Source organism: Abramis brama, assembly GCF_963993115.1.
Source record: "Abramis brama genome assembly, chromosome: 18".
NCBI classification, from domain to species: Eukaryota; Metazoa; Chordata; class Actinopteri; order Cypriniformes; family Leuciscidae; genus Abramis; species Abramis brama.
The window spans coordinates 32721708-32735682 of NC_139980.1; the positions used below are offsets into that span (position 1 = coordinate 32721708).

General features: G+C 35.9%; 1 protein-coding gene across 9 annotated transcripts in view; it reads right to left on the minus strand.

Annotated features, from left to right (window-relative positions):
* filip1b (filamin A interacting protein 1b) overlaps positions 1 to 13967 on the minus strand; it is a 31420-nt gene extending 17453 nt beyond the window's left edge. For 2 of the 9 annotated variants that reach the window (XM_084092121.1, XM_084092122.1), the window contains exons 1-2: positions 13785 to 13914; positions 13458 to 13712 (exon numbers count right to left, since the gene is read on the minus strand). The gene's annotated coding sequence lies outside the window, so the exon portion shown is untranslated. Of the gene's footprint in view, positions 1 to 6020; positions 6252 to 13457 lie in introns of those variants that run through there. The other 7 variants (XM_084092117.1, XM_084092123.1, XM_084092120.1 and 4 more) reach the window with 6 other exon arrangements.
* Positions 13968 to 13975: the final 8 nt, after the last annotated feature.

The following is a 13975-nucleotide window of genomic DNA, read 5'->3' on the forward strand; positions in this document are numbered from 1 at the left end:
CTCTAAGTGCCATCTGAAATTTTCTTGATCATTTCAATGATCATTTTTATCAAGCTCATATATTTAAATGCAGTAATTTCACTTAACTGACAATTAACTATTAATTGTCATTTAAGTGAAATTACTGAATTTAAATATACGAGCTTGATAAAAATGATCATTCCAGAAGAAAATTTCAGATGGCACTTAGAGGCTTTTGCATCTGAACTCTTCAAATGTTTTCGAATAAGTAAAGATGGTGGCATCTTCAGTTATTCAAAAGCATTTTTCATTTTCAATTTTCAGATTCAGATTCACTTCAAACTTCCAAGAACCTGAGATTAACATATTTATTATTAGTGTTTCTATTATTATTTTTTGATGTTTTCACAGATTTTAGGTCTTAGGTCTATCTATCTATCTATCTATCTATCTATCTATCTATCTATCTATCTATCTATCTATCTATCTATCTATCTATCTATCTATCTATCTATCTATCATTCTCTTTGTCTATCTGTCTATCATTCTATCATTCTATCATTCTGTCTGTCTATCTGTCTGTCTATCTATATAATAGTATTAATTTTTTTTCCAGCTAGATGCTATAAGGCAACATTTCTAATTTAATGTAAGTTTTTCATCTAATACTTATATTTCATTTTATTTCAGCTTTTTTTCAATTATCAAAAATATCTGTAAATACTCTACTCTATAACAACACTGACGTGCACTGGTGGAACTGGCATTGAAATATACAAACAAGTGAATAGACTTCAACCTGAACTATAACCAGTGTTAAACAACATAAAGGCTGGTGGGAACAGTTGTCTAAATATTTTCTCACACATCTTCCACCGCACAGAGAGACAGACCTGAACCCGCACACAGACAGTTCGTGAGGAAAACGTCAGTTTGTTTCCAGGCTGGAGAATTGTGACTAAATAAGGACAGAGAAACTCTCACATTGACGCATCTGTCTGGCACAAACTGAAGTGCTGCATTTGTGTTGATCATATGATTGCCAAAATTAAGCTCATCATACGGTCATTACTTTAACACATCAGGCACACAGAGCTATTTGTAACTGCCATAAATATATGTATGTGTATGTTATTGGAGGATTTACCTTGCTTTATTTTCAGAAAATGTCAGAGATAATCCCTGAAAAATTATTAACTGGGGTGTTAAAATGCAAAAAAATACAAAAATGCAACAATATGTATGTATGTATGTATGTATGCGTGTGGATAGTGTAAATTTGTGTATTGTTCACCCAAAATAAAAATTACTGTGTGAGAAAAAATTTAAGTTTTCAGAGTTTTAGTGTCAGTACTACATTAAACTACTATATCTAATGTTGAATATAATGTATAATAATGCAGTGGGGGAATATTTGTGGGTCCTGATAATGCCAAATGTCTGATGTTACCAGTAAAAACTGGTCTACATTATTTTAAATATATCTAGTCAGTGAAAGAGTGCAAGCATGTTCGTCTAAAATAATTATTTTCAGCTTCAGAATCATGAATATTGTTATTCTGGTGTCTCTATTGTCCTGTGCTTTGGGTTTCCAGCACCACGTCCAAGCCTATTCGTTTACACCCACAATCTAAAACCAAATATAGCATTTTAATCAACAGTAAATCTTTTGTTAACCTTTTATCATATGTCTTAGAGTATCGCAATCAGGGTTTGAAATTCACTTTTTCACTCACCAACCAATTTGGCTACTAAACTTTTAAGGCTAACTTTTAAGTTTCCGGCCATTCAGAACTTCTACTAGCAAAAAAAAGAAAAAATTATATATATAAATATATGAACTGATTCTGTGCAATACGCTGTATTTCATGCAACATGATGACTTACGAGTTGAGTGTTTGGCTAAATCTGCGCAGATTTGTCTTACACCACAAACTTCTTCAGCAAAGCAACACTTTGGCTAGTGATTTGATAGTGTTACCCGCCACAGTTGATTTTTACCCACATTTGGCGAGTGTTCATTTCAAACCCTGATCGCATTAATATCATATTTTGAGTTCAGTATCGTGATATGTATCGAATCGTGACATGAGGTTGTTACACACGTATTATTAACCCATATGAACGAAAACATTTAAAGGGGTGGTATAATGCCCCTTTCACAAGATGTAAAATAAGTCTCTGATGTCCCCAGAGTGTGTATGTGAAGTTTTAGCTCAAAATACCCCACAGATATTTTTATATAGCATGTTAAAATTGTCACTTTGTGAGGGTGAGCAAAAACACACCGTTTATGTGTGTGTCCCTTTAAATGCAAATGAGCTGCTGCTCCCGGCACAGAGGGCGGAGCTTCAACAGCTTGTGTCCTTTCACCTCGCACAGACATGCACTTAACATTTCAAAAATGTTTAGCCTTTTATGTTCAAACCGGAGTCAGACAAAGATGGAGAGACTCAAGAAGAAGTGACATGTAGAACGCATCAGGACATTTATGAATGGTTAGTTGATGATTTTTTGTAGCTTATGTGTAGTTATCCTCTAGTCATTGATTATCATATTCTGTCTTGATAATCTATAAATCGTGTTCCAGGGGCGGGGTTTATGTAAATTCTAGGGTTGGTGATGTCACTAACCCGGGAGGAATGTGGTGTAGTCTCTACCAGCCGTTTGTTGTAGTCCTTAAAAAGCGATTTCTTTAAAAGCAAATATCTCCCTTTGCTTTGAACTTTGAGAGTTGTAACTTTGCAGATGTTGTTTACACTCAAACAGCAACATTACACACTAACTAAAGTTAGAAAAGTGAAATCATAATCAACCACCCCTTAAGACATCTTATGTTTAATGATCCCATTTGTTTCTCCCAGACAGCAATGAAAGCAAAAATTAAGCAAAAGCTGACTTGCTGAAGTGTCCTGCTTCTCAGATGTTTCTCCTGAGGAAACAAAAAGTACTCTAGATGTGTCTGCTAATGAGTCTTTTTTGACTTGCTTCCTTACAACACGATACATGTACATTAAGATTTCAGGAAATACATCTTAAATGCGCCACATTTTTTCACACTTAAAACAAGTGTGGGAGAAAAAAACTGCCAAGTGCAGTAAAACAAGATAAACTATTAAAGATACAGTCTCTGAAAACAAGTCTTAATATTGTATGCAACGCAAATATGTTTTGCAGATTTTGAGATATTTTAACTGGAAAATTAGACTAAAATACTTAAAATTAAGAATTGATTAATTTAAGTCAGCATGAAACTGAACTTGCGATAGTCTTTTCTTCTCTATTGTGACGTATATCTGAGTGAAACGGCTTCTGGAACAAGAACAAATGTGGGCGGGGCTTGATTTTGTCCATGTGGAATTGATCGGATGGTTGTGATTTGCTATTGGTCAATCTCATGTGAGTGACAGGTTGCCCCGCCCTCACGCCGGTAAACACGTCGTCAGAGATTTTTAGATATTTTAACTGGAACATTATACTAAAATACTTGTTAAGAGTAGGATTCCACTTGCTGTGTGCATAATATAATTGTCAAATTTCCATCTATTTTTATTGCTCCTAGGAAAAACACAAAGACAAAGTTCATACTGAAATGAGCATAGCAGAATGCAATTTCACCAAAACCAAAGCATTGTCCTCTCCTCTGTAATGAGAAACCCTCCTTACAGCTTCAGTCATTCTCTCATCAGAAACACAATACAACATTTTCAGTGCATTGGACGAAACGCTTCCTGTGACGGCACAAGCTCTGACCATCTGCCATGTCCTATTGTATCATCCTGTAACGTAAGCCTCTAAAAATACCCATATCACAAGTGCACACCAGCTATTTGTGCCTGGATGCAAAGTAAAAATCGTCAAATAAAAAATGAACCCTATTTACTGCCTTCTGTTGCAGGTCTACAGCCTTAATCTAATAAATGTGACCTGATGTCACCCAACATGGCAAGGAGAGAGAGAGTGCGAAAGAGATATATAAAGAGAGGACACTGAGAGGTTTTAGAGTGCATTTAAAAATAGGAATCATATATCCAAGTTTAAAATAGCGCCTGATGAAATATGTAGAGTCGCGTTTTAGGTGAGAGTTCAACAGGACTCTCATACTGTACTTTACGATGGTTACGCAGTTCTACTGCACTGAAATTTGCCTCTTTTCTCATCTGTATCACCTGTGCCTATTTAATTTACATTTTCCCACAGTCCTAAACACCATGTCAGAGGTAAAATACAGGCAGTCAGTCCGTCATTAACGCAAAACAATCACAGATTGGATGGACAAAACCCTCGTCTTTATACAATTATGATTGTGAAATGTAGAGGTTGATCAATCAGAAGTCTTCTAGAGAGCTGTGGAATATATAATAACTTTCTGTGGAAGATGCAGACTGTAATTCCAAGTTTATTGTGATGGGGTCGAAATAAGTTCAGTTAGTAATGATGATGATAAGTACTTTAGGAAGTGGTATTTTGCAAAGCTGTAGTTTAAGAATTGTCAAATGAAAACCTACATTTGGATGGATGGATGGATGGATGGATGGATGGATGGATGGATGGATGACAGACAGAATGAATAAACGACAGACAGACAGATAGATAGATGGATAGATAGAATAAACGACAGACAGACATAACGAATAAACGACAGACAGACAGACAGATAGATGGATAGATAGAATAAACGACAGACAGACATAACGAATAAACGACAGACAGACAGACAGATAGATGGATAGATAGAATAAACGACAGACAGACAGACAGACAGACAGAACAAATAAACGACAGACAAAACGACAGACAGACAGACAGACAGACAGATAGATGGATAGATAGATAGAATAAATGACAGACAGACAGACAGAATGAATAAACGACAGACAGACAGACAGACAGACAAAACGACAGACAGACAGTTAGATAGATGGATAGATAGATAGAATAAATGACAGACAGACAGACAGACAGACAGAACGAATAAACGACAGACAGACAGACAAAACGACAGACAGACAGACAGACAGATAGATAGATAGAATAAATGACAGACAGACAGAACGAATAAACGACAGACAGACAGAACAAATAAACTACAGACAGACAGACAAAACGACAGACAGACAGACAGATAGATAGATGGATAGATAGAATAAACGACAGACAGACAGACAAATAAACTACAGACAGACAAAACGACAGACAGACAGACAGACAGACAGATAGATGGATAGATAGAATAAATGACAGACAGACAGACAGAATGAATAAACGACAGACAGACAGATAGATAGATCAGACAGACAGACAGACAGACAGACAGACAGACAGATAGATAGATAGATAGATAGATAGATAGATAGATAGACCTTGTCAAGTAAACATTATAATAATTTTAAAAAATAGTTTCAGAAACAAACAGCGCTATGAATGCAATGACAAGCCTTTTCTCAGAAATAGCTCTGCTATCTGGAACATTCTTTCCGTTGCACAAACGGCTCCTTCAAAATCACCTCCTTCAGAAAGACATCTGCTGACCCAGAATGAGAAACACTCGTTGTGTAATGACTTCAGCGTCAGCTTCATACACGCTTTGGGAGTCATTTATATCACAGCGCTCGCTTTTGTCCTGCCTGGCTGAGATCAATGAGTAAATGTTACTGATAAGCATGTTTTCTTACGGCCGTGTGTTTCTGCTCCGATCGTCCGTCACAGAGGACGAATGAACAGATGAACAGATGCCTTTCTGATGGGAGGAAGATGATGTCATTTCTCATGTACAGTTAAACAGAGGATGGAGGAAACAAGTTAAAGTGATCAAGCTATTGTATCACAGCATGAGTGATTTTATATCACACTAACAGCATTAATAATGATTCTATAGTCATTTTTGTTGGAAAATAAGACCAGGAACATCATGCATCAATTTTTATCTCGTTAATAATATTTAAGTGTATTCAAATCACTTTGGATTAATTCCTTTCTATGATTTTAATTTTAATTCCTTTCTGTGTAAAGCACTTTGAATAACCATGTATGAAATGTGCTATATAAAATAAACTTGCCTTGCCTTAAAGTCTGAAGTTGCGAGTCTTTTCTTCCCTATTGTGACGTATATCCGAGTGAAACGTCTTCTGGAACCAGAACAAATGTGGGCAGGGCTTGATTTTGTTCATGGGGAATTGATTGGATGGTTGTGGTTTGCTATTGGTCAATCTCATGTGAGTGACAGGTTGCCCCGCCCTCACGCCAGTGAATGCGTCATCAGAAAAGAGAAGAGATGTCGCCGCAAGAGGCTGGGGAAAATATTTTAATTAAAGATTATGAGGCACATGAATGTACAAAACAATAATGATCTGCATTCTGCACGGATAAATTATTTATAACAAATACTGCAATAATCAATAAAAAACACACACAAAAAAAACAAGAATTGTCAATTTTGATTTCATGGTGACTTTAAAGAATAAACTAAACATCAAATTAGTAATTAGTAGTATGCCACAATCGGGAAGGAAAAAAAAAATGATTTCCAATGAATCTGCTTGATCATTTGGAAGAGTTTAGCAGAAAAAGCGCAAAGCCATGAGCGAGCCCAGATCTCTCAGCGTCTGCAGTAATGCTTTTGGCTCTCTGCCGTGTTTTTTCTGACAATAGGTGTGGGCTGCAGCGGAGAGATGATCTCACCAGGGTCTGCTTTAGCTGCAATGATATAATGTTAATCCTACATCCCACGGCTGTGTCACTTTTAGAGACACACACCCTTCCAGAAGGAGTAAAGCCTGAGGCTGTACAGCCTTGAGTACTAACAGGTGAAGAGTTTAAACTTCAACACATGCCCGATGTCACCGCTCATACTCCTTTTAAAATAAACACACCTCACTTTCTGTTTATAATGGTTCCTATAGACATAAAATGTGACTGCTAAGATTACAACAAACTACTCTAACTGTGCCAGTACCATGGTAAAGTGATTATATCAGATGGTTATACAAAGGTACTTAACCTGTTAAGCTGTAACCCCACTTTTGAAAAATCCCAAGAAATGACATACCCAAACTGAAACAGATACAGTTCATGAACCCTTTGTACTAAAAGCACAAGTATGATCTCATTTGAAAGCTGACACCTGGCAGTTTATTGTAAATGTAGAATTAATTATTGTCATAATGACAAAAATTGTTATAAATAGCTTCAAAGTTTTGTAAAGTTATTAGAAATTATTTTTTATGAAACATCCTCATGAAAAAAAAATTGAAGTTGGCACTGGAGCAATCTAGAAATGCACTACAGCTAATGCCACATGTCTAAACATTTTATGTTTAAAATCTTAAGATAATAAGTCCAAAACTCTGTATTTAGTGAAATGTTTTTCAAGACCATGTCATGTGACTTTATTTTGATTTGACGCTAAAATGCTACTGATGTTTATTGTCATCTTCTAACCATCTATCCAGTATATTGTCTTTATTGTTTTGTGGTGCAAACGAGCCCCATTCAGTCTCAGTCTCCCCCTGCACACATTCACACCTCTCCAGCCTAGTTATGGCTCTAAATATGCATTTCTTTTGTCTGCATTATAGTTACTAACGACTGGCTATTCACAGGCTATTCATAGGGTTTCAGTCACTAATTTCTTTTCTTAAAGTTCACCCTTACATTTTAAACTGTATCAAATGCATTTCTTGAATAAAGAAACATTTCAGTAAGCATTCAAAAAATAATAAAAATATAACTTCTAGGTGGCAGGTGCACCTAGGGCTAGCTAGCATGTTAGCTTAGCACACCATCAATACACGACAATTTATGAGATTAAAACCATGTTTGTGCTTATAAACTTACTTTATAAAGCAAATCGAGTATTTTAAATAATTTTTTGTGATCTAATTTGGCTTCAGATAAAAAATCAGACAGAAAATATACTATTGAATAGTGTTCTGCACAACGATTCTATATAGATTAGCATTACATTATAAATATAATCTATTATTATGGAAATACCTGGCATGGATTGAAAAACACAGGTAACTCAAATATCATAGCAAACATGTTTATTGTCTTCAAAACTGCATGTTACAGCCATAGTTACAGCGCGATCTCGTTAGCTTTGTGTGTGTTCGAGGCTTCCTGGATTGTCACATGATTATGGCACTTCTTCATGTTCTAATACTGTGCACAGGGCGGCGAGGGCGCCCTCAGGCTATTGGTATGAATTCAAAACACAGTATCAGAGTTATGCAAACGCTCATAATGATTACATCGACGCATTTGGGTATAAATTCAATAAATATTATTCCTGTCTATAGAAATCTGATGTAAACCTATGAGAATATATCAATATTTCTCCAAATCTGCACATTTTTGAGCTAAAGCCCTGAGGCACGTTGTTTTGTGTATCGCTGTCATGACGACGGCACGGGAGTTTTTTTATGAATGAAAGCGGCTGACGCGCATAATTCATATCAAAGGTATCGACTAATTTTTTCATTTCATAACTCCTGAAACAAATTAAGAAATAACTGTCGCTATAAGTTTCTCAGAATACAATAGTGGTCAAATTCTGAAACTTGAGTCTTATATCTTTTTAATGATGTATAGTTTGTCAAGGTATAACATTAAATCTGATAGTAACTTTGAACTATATATAAATAAAACCGCTTCAGTGCGTCCGCGCTCTGGCAACGGTTAACAGGTTAAACCTTTAACTGTATATCCTTCAGTATTTAAGGACTGTTCATAAATGTTTTTTTAAGTCTCTTCTGCTCACCAAGGCTGCATTTATTTGATCAAAAATACAGTAAAAACAGTGATATATTACAATGTTTTCTATGTGAATATATTTTAAAACGTAATTTAAAAAGCTGAATTTTCAGCATCATTACTCCAGTCTTCAGTGTCACATGATCCTTCAGAAATCATTCTAATATGATGATTTGCTGCTCAAGAAACATTTATGATTATTATTAGCAAATCTGAAAACAGTTGAGCTGCTTCATATTTAGATTTTTTTTTTTTTTAAATCTTTGTAACATTATAAATGTCTTTACTGTCACTTTTGATCAATTCATGTTGTGTCCTTGCTGGATATAAGTTTTAAAGGGGTGGTCGATTATGATTTCACTTTTCTAACTTTAGTTAGTGTGTAATGTTGCTGTTTGAGCATAAACAACATCTGCAAAGTTACGACGCTCAAAGTTCAAAGCAAAGGGAGATATTTGCTTTTAAAGAAATTGCTTTTTAAGGACTACAACAAACGGCTGGTAGAGACTACACCACATTCCTCCCTGGTTAGTGACATCACAAACCCTACAATTTACATAAACCCCGCCCCCGGAACACGATTCATAGATTATCAAGACAGAATATGCTAATCAATGACTAGAAGATAACTACACATAAGCTACATAAATTCATCAACTAACCATTCAGAAATGTCCTGTTGCTTCTACATGTTGTCACTTCTTCTTGAGTCTCTCCATCATTGTCTGAATCCGGTTTGAACATAAATTGCTAAAAGTTTTTGAAATGTTCAGTGCATGTCTGTGTGAGTGCAAGCTCTTGAAGCTCCGCCCCCTGTGCCGGGAGCAGCAGCTCATTTGCATTTAAAGGAACAGACACAAAACGGTGTGTTTTTGCTCACCTTCAAAAATGGACAATTTGAACATGCTATATAAAAATATCTGTGGGGTATTTTGAGCTAAAACTTCACATACACACTCTGGGGACAACACAGACTTATTTTACATCTTGTGAAAAGGGCATTATACCACCCCTTTAATTTCTTTTTTTTTTTTTAATGACTGACCACAAACTTCCTATACTATGGTATTTACAGTACATTGTTTTCATAGGAACTGGAAAGAATACCATAGAACATGCCCCCAAAACATTGTGATACCAATGTAGTTTGAAATCTCTATGTTTGAAATATATTCTGGTAGTGTTGAAATATTTTCTCTATTCTATCCACCTTATTCCTCAATGAGCTATCAGTTTTCTTTCATGTTTTATTTAAGAATAACGTAACACTTGGTATTTTAACGTGACATTTACAACAAGAATATCTATGAGCTCTTTACAGTCACTGCATTCTTTTCCTCATGATTACTTTCTTTTTTCCTCTTGCATTCCGCTGTAATAGTATGAAAAAGGTCAACATGTACTGCACATTTGTGGTCTGTTCTCCCGATTTAATTTACGATATATGCCATTAATAATTCACTGGAATGCACGAAGAATCTCTCTTTTTTTCTCCCCAAATCCTCACGTCTCTTTCCAGGTTTGTTTTCACAGGTAAATACAATTTATTATCTGTCAAAATGACTGAAATCACTTTGAAATATCACGCAATGCTGAAGTAAATAATAATAATAATAATTATTTTTTATTAAGGCAACGTATGTTACATAATACAGATTACCACAGTGATATTTAACCGTCCGATTTTGCTGTGGAAAGATTCACGCTTGATTGAAAGTATCTTATTGATGCTTTTACACTTTTAAATGTCCTTTTAATGTTCAATGGTTGAAGGGTGAGTAGAATAATGTAATGTCATTGTACACAGTTTAAAAATATATATTATTGCGTCCATAGAGCTAGTCTTTCAACTGATTGTTTACAGCTTAATTCGCACAAAGCTTCATGGGGCGTAGGAATAATGTAGATAGAAAACAATTGTAGAATTAGTTTGAATACAATAAAAAACAGATGTGTTTTTAAGGCCTTATGGCCTATGTGACTGTGGGCCTAACCCTAACCCTAACCCTAACCCTAACCCAAAGGTCAAGATGTGAAGTGTGTGCAGCCACTGAGCAGTTTTTGCATAGTCAGGGATTTTCTGGTAAACACCTGACGCTGTGAAAGAATAAGACCGTCGTTAAGAGGTGTCACGTGGAAGAGTTGATTGGCCTTGGAGAATGTTACATTTTGCCTATGAGAGAGAGTTGACCATCAATTGGCAGAATGCCACAATTAGAGAGAAAGGCAGATGGTGGAAAAACAAGAGGGGTGAATCTTACCAGATGTTCCATCACTTGGTTATTGCGAGATAACAGATAAGAAAAAGGAATAATAATTGTGTCTTGGTCAAAGGAAAATTCAGATGTTCTGCAGGCATCTCGGCTTTGTTGCTTTGTTCAATAAAGTCTTATTTTGAGTAGCCATATACCATGGTATTACCATGGCCTTAGGTAATGTCCCGGTACCATACACGTATTTATATTATACTTTAAAGAATACCATGGTACTACCAAGGTACATGTCTAAAACTGTAGTATTACCATGGTACTTTAATATACAGTACTGTGCAAAAGGCCTATGACATACAGTACTGTATGTCATAGGTTTCTTCAAGCATCTCAGAGACGTTCCCTGCAGTTCTTCTGGATTTAGTCTGTCTCAGTTTCTTCTGTTTCTTCATGTAATCACAGACGGACTCGATGATGGTGAGATCAGATCAGACCGGCTGTTGTCAGACTCCTTGTGCATACACAAATCTCACTGGATTATTACAATTAATGGCAAAAAGAATGTTTGGAAATGTAAACTGATATTTCCTACTGACACACTACAGCAAAAGATATAAATAACTGACTTTTTTGGGGGGGGTATTAACATGCCTAAGACTTTTGCACAGTACTGTATGTCATAGTACAAAATTATATATTCATATACCAAGGTATTTACTATGCCGCATGTTGTAAAGTCTTGGTAAAGTCATAGTTCTTTGATAAATACTATGGTACTGACAATTATTTACATGGTTCTCCAAAGTACTTAAACGAATACCTTTTTATGTATTTTCCGTAAGTGTATGTTTTAGTAAACTCACTAAAGAGCGATGGCAACATTTTAGAACCGGCATGCTTTTTGTTAAAAATAAACTAAACATTATGTGAATTAACTAAACAAAGCATCTAAACAAGCAGCCTCTGTTTTGTTGTCATGACGATGACGAGCACCAAAAGTAGGAGAGGAGGCTTGTTGTCGTTTCTCACATGGTGGTGCAGAATTAGAGAGGTGATGTCATGTACCATGTCTTATCGCAGCACGTCAGGTCATTAGTTCAGACGCTAACTGTAGCCGATGATTCAAAGGAAAACTTTGAGCCAATCATTCCAGCGGGCACGGAAGAAATCAGACACTTCTGATCTCACAAACTGCAGCCACACCGTTCCCAAGTGACCATAATAGTGTACTGATGATAGTATGAATACAGAAATCATTTATCATCAGTACCATTGTTGATATAACAAAGGACCACGGTATTGCATGGTGACGTCACATTATGACAGCTCAGGAATTCCAACATTATTTGCAATGCCTAAACACAAGCACTCTGGACTTCATCGCTTCTCTTTCCCCTCACCCACATGTGGACTTCCTCCACAAACTGAAATGTTTAGACAGATCCTAAAGTCCAGAGAGAGTCCTGAGTCACACAGGCTGCTTTAAGACATCATCTCTGTCGCTGACGAACTTTAAAGCGCTGTAAAGGTGCCAGTCGGCTCCCCTGGGCCCGTCACAGAGGAACTCCTTCAGTAGGAGATGGAATCGCTAAGTGCAATCTGATGAAGCGCTTCCTGAAAGCTGCCCTTACTCACAATGAAGTCAGAGCCCAACAAACCTCGCAGTTACATGGTCACCATGCACATAAACACAAATAAAACTAGATTCTTGTACTTCCTGCAAAGGATGCGAGGGGTTGTTGAGGTTAAAAGATGGATTGAGACCGCTCTTCAACATAAATTGTTTTTTTTATCCAATTCATCTGCCAGGCAAAACTGATTAAATCTGTCTGCTTAGAAATGTGGTGGGGCATGTTGTCACACTCTATAGGGTAAGTTAACACTAAAAGAACCTGTTGATTGTAAGATTCTAATTTAAACAGTACAAAACAAATCTTAACAAAATGGAAAACAAAAATGTTAGAGAAAAAAAATAAAACTAGCATTTTGGTATCAAAAGTATCATTATTACAATTGTAATAAACTATATAAAATTACACAGACACATACATTTATATACACACAAACATTATATATATATATATATATATATATATATATATATATATATATATATATATATATATATATATATATAGTGCTGTTTATAAAGGCTATATATTAGTGCTGTCAAACTGATTAATCTCGATGAATCACATCTAACATAAACGTTTGTGTTTACATAATATATGTGTGTGTGTGTGTATATATATATATATATATATATATATATATATATATATATATATATATATATATATATATATATGTATGTATGTGTGTGTGTGTGTGTGTGTGTGTTTATCTGTGTGTGTAATTTTATACCATTTAATAATTGCTTAAATAATTTTAATTTTTTTGTCAGCCAAAATTATATGATATTTTTTCCTTTAACATTTTCACTTTTAACCTCACACATACACACACACACACACACACACAAATATTTTGATAAAAACATAATATGACATTTTTAAGAAGTGCACAACATACCTTTTTTTATATGGTCCCAAGTTACAGGTCTCAGTTCACAGATGACTTTGTGTCAAAGTCAGCGAAGACTTCAAAACCGTGTCAAAAGAAACGTCCACTTTAATGTCCATCTGTTCCTGGAATAAACCATCACAAAGACGCTCCTTCTTGCTGTCCTGCCTTTCCGTGGTCTTCTGCTCCTACAGGGATTGTCCAAGCACTGGCGGTCTGTGAGAACTGTATTGTCCTCTGTCCAAGCCCGAGCGAGCAGAATGACTGAGAAAAGAGAGATAGAGAATGACCAATAAGAAAGAAGGTAGAGATCTGGTTGATATCACTCAAGCTCACTTCTTTTGCCTTCTCAATGTCCTGGATGAGGGAAAGACGGGACAGTTTAGACTGTCTGGAGAGACCCCAAAGTCCTTTATGTCCTGACCCGTGAAGCTGTGTGTTGACTAAGAGCTAATTTTAACTCATGCGCTCAGTCTCTCGTAGCGTTTAGCAGCTGAGGGGGTTGAAACAGACGTCTGTGAACCCCG